We start from the raw sequence: 16,427 nt of genomic DNA, 5'->3' as shown, positions 1-16,427 counted from the left end.
ACACACATAAACACGCACACATACACATGTTTATGGAGAGATAGATATATAGATAGATAGATAGACATACATACATACATACATACATACATACATACATACATACAAACAAACAAACAAACAAACAAACAAATAGGGTGTTTGAAAAAATGTGATATTTCGCAATCTGATAACTTTGACAGTTCTTGTTCAAATGACTTCAAATTTTAACAGCATGTGTAGAAATAGGTCAACAGTTTATGTTTAATGCTTGATATGTTTATATTTTCATGTATAAAAATGGCATTTACTGGAAGAGAAAATACGTTTTGTGTGTTGGAGTATGCTCGAACACCCTCGAACAAGACTGTGCAGCGTGCATTTGTGAGAGAGTCCTCTAAAATGGCATCAACGGCAATGCAGATTTGAACATGGTACAATAATTTCAAAGAGGAATGCTCTCTGTGCCTGGCAAAAAGATCTGCACGACCACTAACATCGGAAGAGACGGTCGAGCGGGTTCAAAACTCTTGTGAATCCCCAAGATGTTCATAAGAAGAACAAGTCTGGAAAACAAGATTCCTCCAACGACAGTTTGGAGCGTCCTGTCAAGACGCTTGCTAATGAAACCCTACAAGCTGCAGCTCGTTCAGGCCATAACGACAGATGACAAGCGAAAGCACAAACAATTCTATGTTGATATGCAAGAGAAACTTGAAGAAGATGTTCCTTTGAACGGCAGTTTGTAACATAATTTCTAGGTAACTAAAAAAATTTTTAACTTCGTATACTGGTAGAATGTGTTTACAAAACATCATTTTCTCTTGGCTTTATTGAGAAAATTCTATAGGTTGTAACATATTTCGTCTAAAATTTCTTGCATTTCAGCAATTTTAACCAATCGCTGACCTCCATTTAGGTAAACAACATTCTGTGCCACATGAATATGTCCCTCCTTTAAGAAACAGATTGGGTTTATTTATTTATATAGGTAAACAACATTCTGCCGTTCAAAAGGAAAAGATCCAAATTATCAAAGCCGTTGTAGGCTTTATTGTTGCACCCCGCCCCCAGTGGGGGTGGGATTTGAACTGTTGTATTCATGTAGAGGAAAAAAAGACATAATAGGTTTCCCTTTTGGCGATTTTTAATTTATTTATTTTTGTGTGTAGAATTAATTTCGGCCGAGTATGTTGGTCGAAATAATTCACGAAATAACTCCACTGGATGAGCCTTCATGGCAAAGTTTATTAAAGAAAGTAGCTTGCTTACCAACCACATGGTTCCGGGTTCAGTCCCACTGCGTGGAACCTTGGGTAAGTGTCTTCTGCTATATTCTCTGACCGACTAAAGCCTTGTGAGTGGATTTGGTAGACTGAAACTGAAAGAAGCTTGTCGTATATACATGTGTGTGTGTGTGTATCTTTTTGCGTGCGTGTTTTTCCCCAGCCGGTGCTGGTGTGTTTACTTCCCCGTAACCTAGGGGTTTGGCAAAACAAAAGAACGATATAATATGTACTAGGCCTACAAAGAATAAGTCCTGGGATTGATTGTCTTGACTAAAGGTGGTGCTCTAGCATGGCTGCAGTCAAATGACTGAAACAAGTAAAGGAGTAAAAGAACATATATATACGCCCGAGCTCTGTGTAAAATATGAATACACTATTCACCACCCAACTTTTCTGCCTAGGATAGGTCCATAACACGTATTGATATCGAACCTTGAACCACACGGCTGGAAAGTCAGTATTGTTTTAAAATCCTGCAACAGTTAAACTTTAATCATATTATTAACCCCTTTCAGAAATATATTATGGAAATAACTCAACGTTTCCTCCGGTAAATCTGCCATCATTTATAAAATAACAGATAAAATATAAACGAAATAAAACATTCAGATGTTTTAGATTCCTGAAAATGAAACTTTCTTAAATAAATATTCCCCAAAAGCATATTTATTTGATTATTTTTTACTGCAAATTTTAACTTTTAGAAACATGTAAATAAAATTACACAGACTTAAGCACTTTGCAAATATTGGCATTAATCATTTGTTAAGCAGAATGTGAAAACAAAATAAAAACAGGCGAGATAAACAATGAAAATAAAACTACAGGAATATTGTAAATATGAAATTTGCATTGTTTAATTCTTTGACTGATGATTATATTTATACTGCATGTACACATGTACATAGATTTATTCTGTATGCACATATTTACATTCAGATGTCACACGCGGGCGAGTATGTCTTAGCTATATGAAACAAGTACCAGCCTTAGCTAACTGCTTTAAGAGCCTATGTACTCGTAAGCCGGCATAGGTACTCGTTTAGTTTTCTCACACTTGACCCAGTGGAACATCCAGGAAGTAACAGCTTGATGGGAAGAAAGCTGAACCCGCAGCTAACTGGTGCTCAATAATGTTGAGTAAACTGGAGCAGCATGAAATGATGAGCATTTCTAACGAACATAATGCGTCAGTCTGTGCAGAATTTGAACCCACGACTTTATGAGCGTGAGCCGAGAAAACTTACCACTAGGACACGCATTTTCACTCCTATGGATCTTGTTGTTAGGTCAGACGTTAATGTTTTGTTTTCTTTTACTAAAGTTAGAAGCACATCTATCATGTTCTACAACAGCGTCGAAGTAAGTCGGGAAAACTATGAAGTTATTAATTTCAGCTTACACAAGGGCTTTTGGAATATTCATGCAGCTTTCTACCTTCATTCCAATGGCCTTTCTACCTTCATTTCAATAGGTGGAATTCTAACACAGTATGGTGGATTGGCAGAACAGTAAAAATGTCCAACCAGATGGTTATATTATTCCTCCCCTCTTCTTGAGGTTTGAGTTCAAATTCCGCTGTGGCCTACTAATGTCGTACAATTAATATGACGCCTTCTTAGGGCGGCGAGCTGGCAGAAACGTTATCACGCCGGGTGAAATGCTTAGCAGTATTTTGTCTGCCGTTACGTTCTGAGTTCAAATTCCGACGAGGTCGACTTTGCCTTTCATCCTTTCGGGGTCGATTAAATAATTACCAGTTACGCACTGGGATCGATATAATCGACTTAATCCGTTTGTCCTTGTTTGTCCTCTCTGTGTTTAGCCCCTTGTGGGTAGTAAAGAAATAGGTATTTTGTCTGCCGCTACGTTCTGAGTTCAAATTCCACCGAGGTCGAGTTTGCCTTTCATATTTTGGGGGTCAATGAAATAAGTACCAGTTACGCACTGGAGTCGATGCAATTGATTTAGTCCCTTTGTCTGTCCTTGTTTGTCCCCTCTATGTTTAGTCCTCTCTATGTCGTCTTGCTCAACATCTCCACCTAGCAACTGCGGTGCCTTTAGCGATGTTCACTCTCTTTTGAAAAATCAGATAATGCTTCCAGTTTGAGACATCTTCTTCATTAGTAAGGTCAAATGTATTATCTTTTCTCATGGATAAAAGAATAAGGAATAAATACACACTGTATCTAACGTAATGTGGTTCTGAGAGACCGTGTTTGTAGTGAGCGATAACAATTTGTTGAAAAAGAAAGGAGTTTACGTTTGTTACCTAAATCTCTCAAATCTACCAATTCACCAATATTTCATAAAATAATATGTTTTAACGTTTAGTTTGTATTTCATTTCTATTATTTATTACATTTAGGAGGCGAATTGGTGACATTGTTAGATCGCTGGACAAAACACTTTACGATATTTAGTTGCATTACTATACATTTTGTGTTCAAATCCCACCGACTTCATATCTCCTCTTCTTCGAGTCGATAAAATAATTACCTGCCACGCTCGAGAAACAACATATAATCGGCAATACGACCCGCACCCAATTTAGTGACCATCTGCTTATGTAAGAAATAATCAAGGGACAGTGGATCATTAAAGTTTCGGACAAAATTCCACATAGTATTTCTAGAGATATGTTGTATTCTGTGGCCGAAATCGACATTGCCTTTGATCCATTCAGCTTCGGTAGAATAAAGCACATAGTACTGGGCTCAATTTAGTTCATTAATACCTACTTCAAAATTCCAGGCGTATTATTTATATCAGCATATTTTAAAGTTCTGCTGCATCATTGCCAAACTAGGTAGAGGGGATTTTATACTCCAAATTATATCTTTATTTGGAAACCTGTTTTAACTGAACGTAGTAGGTTATATATATATCGCTAAAGTGGTATATAGATAAAATCCAGATAGTTGCAGGCTATGTAAACAAGTGATACCTTTTCTGGCCTAGGAAATGTATATATCACCTCTCTTTGCTTTTCATAGTGCTGGCACAACTTCCACTGTATGCATATCCCGACTCAGTCATATCTGTGGATATAGATTTTTCGTGGCCAAAACTAAGCTGGCAGAGTCAACATAATTTTTTTTTTCTGCATCATCAAATGTTTTACAGTTACGCTCTGTATCCTGCACTCTGCTTTACTTTGAGTTTTTGATGGTTCTAGCAGAGAAGCTTTGATCGTGTAACAATAGAAACCCCTTTTATATCTGCTCTGAATACCGCGCTTCTCAGTCAGAACGTTTTTCTTCTTTGTCTCTATCTATTCTTCTCAGCTTATTCCAGTATTTGCCAGGGACTAGATTTCTATATTTATCGTGGCTTCTGTAGTTTCAGTTTTAGTTTAGATTTTTAGTGGTTTCAGAGTTTTTGTTGTTTCGTTCTTTTCTTCAAAGCTATCAAATACTCTGTCCTTTGCTTTGTATTTTTTATTTGGCTTCTATGACCATAGTAAACAGTTTAGTTTTGTTAATCTTTTGCAGCTATTTACGACTGCTTTACTCAATTCTTAATTAGTTACATTTGCAGTCCTGTGTATGATATTTTATAGTAAATCATTTTTTGTATAATGCCTCTACCACATTCGACTATCGCGGCTGTTACGTTCCATAATCCCGCGCGATAGGTGAAAATCCGCGACGTAGAAACAGTACTGTATTGTTTTTATAATTAGTTTTATAATTTCTATATATTTTATTATAAATACAAAAAAAAAACACAGAGGAATTGACGTAAATTTAAATAATAAACCACGATGGGTGAACCGCGATATCAGATTCTGTATGGTGTATTCTAAAGGCACTACTTATTTTCCCTGTTTCTGCCTTCAGAGTCGAGTTACTGAAATAACTGGAGCAGCTAGATTGTTGACACCTATTACCTTATTCCTTGCTTTTAGCTGTTTTAAGTATTAATCTGATTCGCCAATAATATTGTTTCCTTATCTTTTCGTTCATTTATGCGCGTTGTACCCTACTTATTTCATTGATTCATAGGTAATTGTGTATCAGAGTTTGCACTGCCATTGTAATTTCATCTTCATTAGCTTTCCACTCTTCAAGGACGCTTTAGAATATTTTCAACACCGAATCACGTATTGATTTTTTTGGTAAATCCGTGTACTGTCTGTAGTAGTTTTCCAATTGTCATCATTAGCAGCATACAAATTGAGATCATCAATATTACAAGAGAAGGTTGATTGCTTTTCCTTGCTTTACCATAGCAGCTGTATGCATATCAATTTTTTTTTGGCGTGTTGGTTAACAGTATCAATACCAGACAGAATTGAGTGAACGGGCGTCTTCTTAATATAATGGTTTCAAATTTTGGTACAAGGCCAGAAATTTTGGAGGATGGGGCAAGTTGATTTCATCAATCCCAGTGCTCGACTGGTACCTATTTTATCGACCCCAAGGGTTGAAAGCAAAGTCGACCTCTGGTCTCTTTAGAATAATACTTGGATTCGGTTTATTGTTGCTTCGGTTTATTGTTGCTTCACAAATTTTATATATTCTACCATTGCTGGGGAAAATTTACTCATACTTAGAATTTTCAGCAACGTTAATGATGCTGTCAAAAGATTTCAGATAGTTCAATCCTTTCTTGTTCCTCCAACGACCTTCATTTGTAGTTTGCTGATCAATAACTTATCTTTATGCGTCTTTGTAGCATCCATTCGCTTCTGATTTCCTCCCAGATGTTTTCTCACTTATTGCAATATTATTTCAGTTAATGATTTTTACGTTGTAGGGTGATGGGTTATGTGTCAAGTTTTGTGATTTCTGTAGATTTGGGTATTAAGATGGCTTTCCCTTCCGTGAGCCATTCAGGTGTTTTCTGTGGTTCGAGGAACATCGCGTTGATCTTCTTCCCCGTATATTCCTGTTAATTACTATAATCAAACGATGGGTACTTTATCGCATCCTTCCACTTTGATTTTTGGGTTAATTCTTTTGCTGCTATAGGTGTTCAAGTTTGTTCAGGTGCTGTGTTGGTTCTTTAGTTCAATCTCTTCAGGGGTTATAGCCTCATAAAATAAATTTTGAAAAAGAGAATAAAAGAGTGGGTCAGTTGAACCTTAAGGAGATCTGTTACAGAACGACACTAGTAAACAATTGAAAAGAGACACAATTGTACAAAACTATATATTAATAAAACTAGGTTCAACTGAAAGAAAAGAAGCCTAAAACAAGTTATCCTTGTTAAACTGATAAATAAGCTGTCTGTTTGTTGCAGATAAGAACCTTACACCGGTGATGCTGTTAAGACTATTAATGATTGTATATTTTCAGAATTTCTAATACATCGTTTATGTTTGACACATAGAAATAAGTTCTAATGAGTATTATTCATTTATATTATAAAATACACGTGATAGTTTTTTGTCGGAATTTTTCCCCCTAAATTAGTTGTATATTTCTCGGTACAATATTTTAGCGTGCTTGCATTTTTAAATGTTCCCCGTGTATTATTTTTAGTAAGATCAGAGTGGCGAGCTAGCAGAATCGTTACCATGATGGGCGAAATGCTTAGCTGCATTTCGTCCTTATTCACTTTCTGAGTACAAATTCCGCCAAGTTCGACTTTGCCTTTCATCTTTTCGGAGTCAATTAAATAAGTACCAGTTAAGAACTGGGGTCGATGCAATCGGCTTACCTCTCCCCGAAATTGCTCGCCTTATGCCGAAATTATCATTATTATTATTATTATTATTATTATTATTATTGAGTGAGACAGCAGCGCATGTCAGACTGACGGTACAGTACAATTACACGAAACCCAATATACCTACCGTGACTACCCGTCTGATAAGGGTACACCAGGAACATGTATCATAAGCACATGTCCGCGAGATAGTAATCTCATATAAAGATAAACAGCACATGACCTTGCAGCTGGAGCCTAGTTAGAATTTTCTTCAGGTTGAGTAGCTCATCTTATTCAATAGGTTCCTGAATAAGGGTTGTTTAAGGATGATGAAAGAAACACCCATGTTTCCAGAAGTGAATTCTCCATACCCCAAAGAATTCCTCTCTACACACGACTAAGGTGTTTCCCAACTACTTGTGCCCGTGATCAGAGATGCACATATTGTCAGCCACTAAGGAACATACTCAATTCGTTTATGTTAGACAACTGACAAGCAAACCTATGCTATTGAGGAAAATATTTGCTGTAGCCCATCTTTTATATCAAGACAAATTATATACATGATAACACATTGAATTAGCTAAAACCAGATGCTACGAGACCCAGTGCCTCATATTGCTTCAGGGCATTTATTATTATTCTGATTATTCAGAAGTTTTATTCTTATCACGTGCTTTCACTTCACTACCGAGTGCAGCTCGGTGTGACTTGGGTATGTGCTGCGGTTTGTTGTGATGCTCTTATAGTTACTGTATTGAAAGTGTTTTGCGTAGGATGTGTGCAGTGCCTAGCAGTGCTATTTTCTGTGTGTTGTATATACTTGTAAGTCCTGGTGATTTTACTATCTATTTGTCTGAATATTTTTTCATCATACCTAATGCGCCCACTATGATAGGAATTGTTTCTGTTTTTAGAGTCCACATTCGAGTTACCTCGATTTCCAGATCTTTGTATTTTAAAAGTTTCTCCTTTTCTTTTAGAGAAACATTGTCATCTGCTTTCTCCGTTTCTTTTAGAGATAACATTGTTATGATAATAATAATAATAATAATAATAATAATAATAAATATAATAATATTGTTATTATTATTATTATTATTATTATTGGTTTGGCTCAGGTTCGGTCTTATTCCTGGTAGAATTTATGTGGGCAGCAGGTTAATATTTGTAACCTTAAGTATCCACAAGTTTTCAATAGAATCCTCCTGATGATCCATGCTGTCCCTAAAAAACAAACTTCCTTATTAAGGCAATGAGCTGGCGCAATCGTTAGTACGCTTGCCGAAATGCTTAACAGTATTTCGCCCGTCGCTCTGATCAGAGTTCAAATTCCTCCCATGTCGAATTTAACACTGGAGTCGATGTAATCAACACATCTCCTACCCCAAAATTGCTGCCCATGAGGCAAAATTTGAAATTATTATTATTATTATTATTATTATTATTATTATTATGTTAAGACAGCGAGCTGGCAGAAACTTTAGCATGCCAGGTGAAATGCTTAGCGGTATTTCGTCCGTCTTCACGTTCTGAGTTCAAATTCCACCGAGGTCGGCTTTGCCTTTTACCATTCAGGGTCGATAAGTTAAGTACCAGGGAAATTCTGGGGTGGATGTAATCGACTAGTCTCCTCCCCAAAACTTCAAGTCTTGTGCCTGTGATAGAAAAGCTTATTATTATTATGTTAAGGCGGTGAGCTGGCAGAATCGTTACCACACCCGGCGAAATCTTTAGCTGTATTTCGTCCGTCTTCACGTTCTGAGTTCAAATTGAGCCAAGGTCGACTTTACTTTTCATCCTTTCGGGATCGATAAATTAAGTACTAGTTGAGTACTGGGATATAATCGGCTATACTCCGCCCCCAAATTTCAGGCCTTGTGCCTTTAATAGAAAGCATTACTATCATTATCATTTATCAGTCTTCAAGTAACCACTTATTGTTACCACTACGTGATGTTATTATTTCGAAGATATAAGAATGTTTGGAGTCATTTACAATGCGTAGAGACAACTAAATATAACGATTCTTCTGAAAAGACAGGTGAAATAGTATTCCTAAAGTTATATTTCAATATTTTATAGCGCAGAATGACATTCCTGTCAGCATTAGAATTTTCGTCTGGTTTCCAAAGACATAAACAATTTTCTTGTGCACAATATTTGCTATTTGTAAGTCAGTAATTCATGCAGTGATCGTATTAATATTAATCATTTGAGGCGAGTTCAAATGGAATGAGAAGTAGAGTTGATTTCGGCATTAGAAAGATCGAAAGAAGGTAACGAAATAAATAGATTCAATGGAATAGATCGTAGCCCTACTCGTAGTCATTAATAAATTAATTCTATTTCAGGGCTGTTTCAGAAATCTATCTATAACAAGAAATTAAGATTTTTATTGGTGATAAGTTCTCTCTCTTGCATCCATCATCACTCTCTTAACTTCCCTTCCACTCTCGACATCTTTCTTTGAACATCTCAATATCACTCTAACCATGTAGAGAAATATTGTTTAAACATAGAACCCAGTTAAATATTCGTGTTCAAAATCTCTCACACACCCTAACACACACGCAAACGTATACTAAAGGCTTACATTACAGACAGACACGCACACACAAACGCACACACACACACACACACACAAATATACATATACCTTGTACGTTCAATTCCCACAATTGTTGATTTTGGTCTGCCCTAATCGATAAGTACCAGCGATGTATTAAACTGTATTCAATCCACTAAAACTGTTTGCCACGAAATGTGTGACACCTTAAGCATGTGTCTTCTACTATAGCCTCGGGACAACCAAACCCATGTGAATGGTTTTCGTAGACGGAAACTAAAAGAAGCCTTTCGTATATATATATATATATATATATTTCTATGTTTGTGTGTCTGTATTTATCCCTTCACCATCACTTGACAACCGGTGTTGGCGTGTTTACGTTCGGCAACAGAGACCGGTAGAATAAGCACTCTCTTACAAAGAATAAGTCCGGTACTCCAGCATGGTTTCACTCAAAACTAAATATATATATATATATGTGTGTGTGTGTGTGTGTGTGTATATAAAATTCCAAGAGAGTTAGAGGTTATGAATCCAACCAACTAAGGGATAATATCTATCCAATATACTGCTGGTAGAATACCCAATTATTAATACACAAGTGTTTTTCTATTGCATGGCAATTACACTACTGAATGTAATAAATGGGTGACGGTAAAAAGTTGTTTTACCCTTAATTTATACAGCAATAAGAAAATGGAGAGGATTAGAAGGTGGTATTCATCAACTTTTAGACATTATATTATGTCTATTTATTTATTTAAAAAAACAATCATAACAATATACATATATGTGTAACATATTATATATAAAATATAAAAATATCAGTAATTATTTAAAAATATATAACGTGGAACGCGGACAGTAGAATAGTTTCTTACAGCTGTTTCAGCCAAGAGGTCATGTAGCCCAATATACGTCCATCCCTTCAAGGAACTGAAGTATTTGGTAGGTAAGATTAAGGTACTTGGGTGTGTCTCTAATCTTCGTCAGAGAGTTTAGGAAGTTCATAAGGTTAAGTTATAATATAAGTACATACATATATACACATTTTTACATATCCATACATATACATAAATATACATAAATACATATCTATACATTTATATGTATATGTATATGCATACAAAGGAATCAATTATTATTATTATTAGGTGCATTATATTATTCTTTTAAATAAGATATAAACAGAGGAAAGAGAAAATTATGAATAGAGAAAAAATAGTGGAATTTAAATAATCAATCTATATTAAGATGATTGTAGTTAAGTAGGAATGAAAAGGTATATAAATGAGGAATACACACACAAACACAAACACACACACACACACACACACACACACATATATATATATATATATATATATATATACGTACAAACATACCCATAGGTAGATACATATTTCATACGTTGAGAAAGGAGGATTACTGCATCACATGACCTTACGACTGTAGTTTTTCCTTCGAATTCATTTGTACAATCTCGTTCATTCATTGATATTGACATTGCTCATACAATGGAGCGTATTTTCTTCATTTCTTTCTCGTCTTTGCTTATTCTTCCCTTAGAATCTTCATGTCTCATTGCCATTTAAGATTTATGTTCATGCACAAGCATCTTACAAATCTACCTGTCACATTGAGAGAGAAAACTCTTGTTAGCAACAGAAATAATTGTTCACTGAACATTCCCCACTCTGTTCTTAATTTAGCATCTTTACTTTAAAAACATCCTCTCCATCTGCTAAGAAAGTCACCAACATAACAGAAGCAGTGTACTCCCTCCATTGATTGTTTTGAGCATTTCACGAAATGTATTTCCCGAGCGCTTTTTGTATATGTTGCTCCTTTGAATTTGTCACATTCAACGTCTCTTTTATCTGTTAACCTGCCTTTGATGCCACTGAAAATCTTGTGTGTGTTCACATTTTACATTGGCTTCAGCATATGCAATTTCTATCTCTCCTTTTTCTACATATTGCGGAAAGCCATTTCGTTTATGGCAACATATTCTGTCTGCTTCCAAAATACTTAAAGCTTTGGCCTGTGCCAAATTAACTTTGAGACCAGTTTCTTCTTTGTTTTGCATCCACCTCTTAAATTTCTTTACTAGTCCTACTACAGGCTTAGCTATAAGAATGAGGCCATCTTAAACCCCTCTGCTATGGTCGCTTCAACCATGTTGTATAGAAGGTGGAGAGCCGAATTCTGATGAGTTCTCACCTGTAAATAAATGTGTCACTATATATCGTTGATTTTCACCTTACTGACAGCACATTGGTACATGGCTTCTATGGCCCTACCTTTATCTTTCTTAATAGCCACTAGACCACACAATCAGAGACACAGTCAGAGGCATTGTAGAAGCCCTTTTCCAGATCGACTAATGCTAAGTACAGTGGATTTCTTTTAGCCAAGTTACTCTCCTGGAATTGCCTTATCAGTAAGAGAGCGTTTGCAGTACTTCTCTCTCCCATTCTTTCTCTCTAATCGAGTGTAACTTTGCTGACCTAGCCCAACGATCTCGCACCTTTCTCTTAGGCGTCTTTACAATCTTAGCAGTAGACATCAATGCAACTATGTCAGTCGTTGTATATAATTCTTGAGAGAGAGAGAGAGAGAGAGAGAGAGAGAGAGAGAGAGAGAGAGAGAGAGAGAGAGAGAGAGAGAGAGAGAGAGAGAGACGAAAAGAGTGACAGTAGAGAAAATTGGGAATGTATTTGATTTTGACACTTCCTTCAGTCTGAAACGCATTGAACAAACAACATGTGTGTATTTTACATAAGATTCATGAGTCCTAACCTGCTAAATCAGATGATAATGTGGAACTGATACAGGAATGTACTAATCGACATCGTATTTTTACAAAACAAACAGCTTGTTAGAGGTTGCCTAATAAACAGTACTCACATACAAACAATTTTGGAGAAAGAAACTGTAGGAGACATTATGAAATATGTGAACACTAGACTGAAGAGTGTAAGCAAGTTGAATGAAATGCAAAGGCTGTTGATAAAGTGTTAAGTGTTGAATTACTTTTCCTTTCGATCATTGGACTTGTTCTTAGCACTTCGTTAAAAGCTTTATATTTACAGCCCTTAGAGTATCAGTTACCTTCTTTTTTTTTATTTCAACGCCTTAAGAGAAAGTAAAAGCAACAGTCTAAGATTTTAGTTGGATCGGAAATAGAAAATAGGAAGAGAAGAATGATACAATAGCCATTTACATTTGTTTTCTCGATGGCAATGTAAATAACGTCAACCACAAACGTAACAAGACTTCTTAATCGCCATCTCTTTTCAAGCCTACTTCTTACAATAAGAAAAAGAAAATGGACTATCCTGCTCAAGGGAGAATACTACTTACGCCAAGAAGAGTAGTATAGAATTTTCAAGTAGACTTTACCGTGTTTATAGTGAACAACCGCTATATACATTCCATTGTGTGTATATATATATATATATACTCATGTTCTCCTGTTTCCTGTTTACAGTCTGCTGGTATTAGTAATCTATCAGTTTTTTGTTATTTTCTCTATACAAAACGTAGATAATTTCATGTCCACTTCACACAAATGCACTGAGCTATACATACATATATACATGCATGCATGCATACATACATACATACATACATACATACATACATACATACATACATACATACATACATACATATATTACATACGCATGTATGTATAAAGCAAAACAAATTCAAATGACCAAGCAAGAAATCACGAAATGTTCAAGGCTTGTTCATATTTAATATTATTATTATAGGCGTAGGATTAGCTGTGTGGTAAGTAGCTTGCTTACTACTACCAAGTTGTCACGTTGTTTTTTGTCGCAGTGGAAGTCACGTCGTACGTGAAAAATTGAACATTTGAAGCCCGACCATAGGTAAAGCATTTGCTTTTGGGGAGCTTAGTGGGGTCTGCTGTTTGTATTTAAGTATATTTTTGAACAAGGGTCTCCACTGGATTCCAGGCATTTGTCTACTAGTGGTCATGCAAGAAGACTCATTTCATAGTGAGAATTGTGTTTATTGTGGGAGGCATGTCCGACCGAAAATTCTTTGGAATTTTCTGACTGTGTTTGTGCCCTTTCAAGTGGATTTTTACCATAACGGATAGGAGTACAGCCAGAGTTGGACGGAATACTATTTGTGCTGGGAAGGACTACCAGTTTGGATTGCCAGAGTAGCAGAATTGTGTTGTGTTGCCATTTTGGATTATCTTCCTTTGCCCTTTCTTCTCCTGTCTGTCTTTCTGCTCTTTTTTAAGTTTCTTTATAGACTTTCATTTGAATATTTTGATTTTTGTTTGTGGGTTTGTATTTTTGTTTTGGCTATCAACATGGCAGCTGTGAATTCCAATTTGGAGAGGCAAATTGTTGCCCCCAAAGAATGGATTAAAAATTATACGGAAAGAACAGTGGTGTTAAGGACCTATTCCAGGGTCCTTGACACCATAAAGGTCTTCCCTCGGGAATAAATTGAGGAGGAGTTGGTAGACTATCTGCCAACTGTTAGGTTTATCCGCAGGGGTGCGAAGCATGCAACTGTGTGTGTACTTTTTGACACCCCTGCGGAAGCTCGCGATTTTGTGAGCATGCCTTTGATTCTCCCTACTTATGCCGGTAGAAAGTTGACAAGAGCCCGGGTATGTGGGCTGTCAGCCGGCATACAGGACGAGTGTATAGAAGACACTATCCGTCGGGGCCTGGGTGGCGGCCCTGCCAGGCTCTTAAATGCAAAAATGTTGCCTGCGGTTGATTGGGTCGGGTCAAAAGCAATTTTGGCCCTATGGACCCAATCAGCCGATGATCTGGTTTTACCAGATTTTTTAACAATGGCTGCTTCCAGGTACCCGGTGATAGTTGAGGGACGCTCCCCCAAGTGTCACCTATGCCTGGAATCGGCCCACATAAAGAAGAACTGTCGCCTAGACCAGGCAAAGATCCTGGAACAGTTAATTGAAAAGGTGTCCCCTGCTCTCCCAGTGGAGGCAAATATCGAGGAGGAGGTAACATCCTCGAAAACAATGGGGAAGAAAAGAAAGAATGTGGGCAACAATGGTTGCTCACCGATGGATTCTGAGACGGCAGGGGGGAGGGTCCTCGGCAGATGTCGGAGGAACTCCAGCCTCCCGTCGTCAAAGGAAAAAAGAAGAGAAAGAAGAAAAACGAGGCATTGCCGGCGACGGCATGTCCCGAAACCCCTTCAGTGGGATATGTGCCACGGGAGGGGGAGAAGAAGATAACCTCGTTAGTGGGAAGTGTGCCACCGAGCGAGGGAGTTGAGGCACCTCCCAGTGAAAGTGGGGAAGAATATATGTTCTTCTATATATAGTCCTGAGGGACCCGACTTGTATTGACAGCCCAAAGTGGCCTTCGCAGGTGGCTGCTCTGTTGCCGAAAAGAAAGTAGTGTGATCTTATGACGCGTGTGAAGATGATAATTATAGAATTCATTTTTGGAACCCCAGATTGCGGTTGCAGGAATGCCTGCAAGTCGCAAGAAACTTGCTTTAGGAGGGATTATAGAGGTTTATCGTCTTTGATTTGTGTATAAATTATGTTTTGTATTTGTGTAGACTTTTGAGTCCAAATATTTTGTATTTTAAATTGTAAGAGGGTCAATACCTCTGTATATGTGTTTATAAAGAACAAGGTTTTAGAGACGCAGAGGGTCGGCGGGCGCTTTCTGTCTTCTCCCATCCTTATCATCTTGTATCAGTATCATTCGCCTCATCATTGTCTTGTCCAGCGCGCAAAGCTACCCATCTCTGTACTGCCTCTATGGCAAATGAAATGAATAAAAGTAGCTTGCTTACCAACCACATGGTTCTGGGTTCAGTCCCACTGCGTGGCACCTTGGGCAAGTGTCGTCTACTATAGCCTCGGGCCGACCAAAACCTTGTGAGTGAATTTGGTAGACAGAAACTGAAAGAAGCCAGTTGTATATATGTATATATATATATATATGTGTGTGTGTATGTGTGTGTATATGTTTGTGTGTATGTGTTTGTCTCAGTAAATCAAGGCTTGACATGTGACAATCTGCGAGACCTTGGCGTAGCTGGCAAACTGGAAAAGCAACTGTATGACTTCCTTAAAGTCAGAAGTCAAGCAGTTGCAGCCAATGGTGCCCTCTAAGGAGAAACACAAATTTGAAGTGTCATTCCTCAGGGAACTGTCTTGGGGTCATTACTGTTTATAATATCTCACTTAGACATATCCATGGTCAGTGAAACAGTCACTAGCTACGCCGATTATACAAAATTGTCTCAGGTAATAAAGAGTCAAGGTGATATCATCATCTCTGTACATGTTCCGTCAACTGCTAAACAAGGACCTTACCATACTCTCTCCAGGAACCACGGTCGACTATTTTTCTCCTCCATGCTTGTGCGCCGAAAACTTTAACAAAGCCTTCATTCCAACTTCTACATTGTTTTCCCTCCTTCATTTTTCTGGACGTGATGTCCACTCTATTTGCTATTCCATTTATTATCCATATCCCGCGGAATACTATTTAAAGTTTTTATTTTTATTTTCCTGATAATATCCGTTACACCTGTTGCAACATATATCCTGTTCTTTCTAAAATAATCCATTTTGTTAATTTTCGTCATTATCTTTCACGTGGATGTTTTCTGATGATCTTAATTTATTTTCAATGCTCTTGTTGGTAGCCCGTGTTTCTGATGTATACGTAATGGTTTATGTGTACATGGTATATACGGCGGCACCTATTTATATACATTCTTATATGGATATTCCATATTAAAGGAAATGTAGGTTACTTTAACGTTACTCATTGCGTAAAAGTGCACTTATATGAACAGAGTCGATACATTCCTGCAAGCAGCACTGGCGTTCTAGCGTGGTAAGAAGCTTGCTTCCAAACCATGTAATCCTAATTTCAGTC

General features: G+C 37.2%; 1 long non-coding RNA gene across 1 annotated transcript in view; it reads left to right on the top strand.

The window, feature by feature from the left end:
• The first annotated feature begins 468 nt into the window (after window positions 1-468).
• LOC118762289 overlaps window positions 469-16,427 on the top strand; it is a 16,238-nt gene continuing 279 nt past the window's right edge. The window contains exons 1-2 of the long non-coding RNA XR_004998042.1: window positions 469-704; window positions 11,270-11,273. This is a non-coding gene — a long non-coding RNA (uncharacterized LOC118762289). The remainder of the gene's footprint in view (window positions 705-11,269; window positions 11,274-16,427) is intronic.

Source organism: Octopus sinensis, linkage group LG2 (genome assembly GCF_006345805.1).
Source record: "Octopus sinensis linkage group LG2, ASM634580v1, whole genome shotgun sequence".
Taxonomy (NCBI): Eukaryota; Metazoa; Mollusca; class Cephalopoda; order Octopoda; family Octopodidae; genus Octopus; species Octopus sinensis.
Note: the sequence above shows the minus strand (reverse complement) of the source record. Positions and strands in the feature narration are given on the sequence as shown.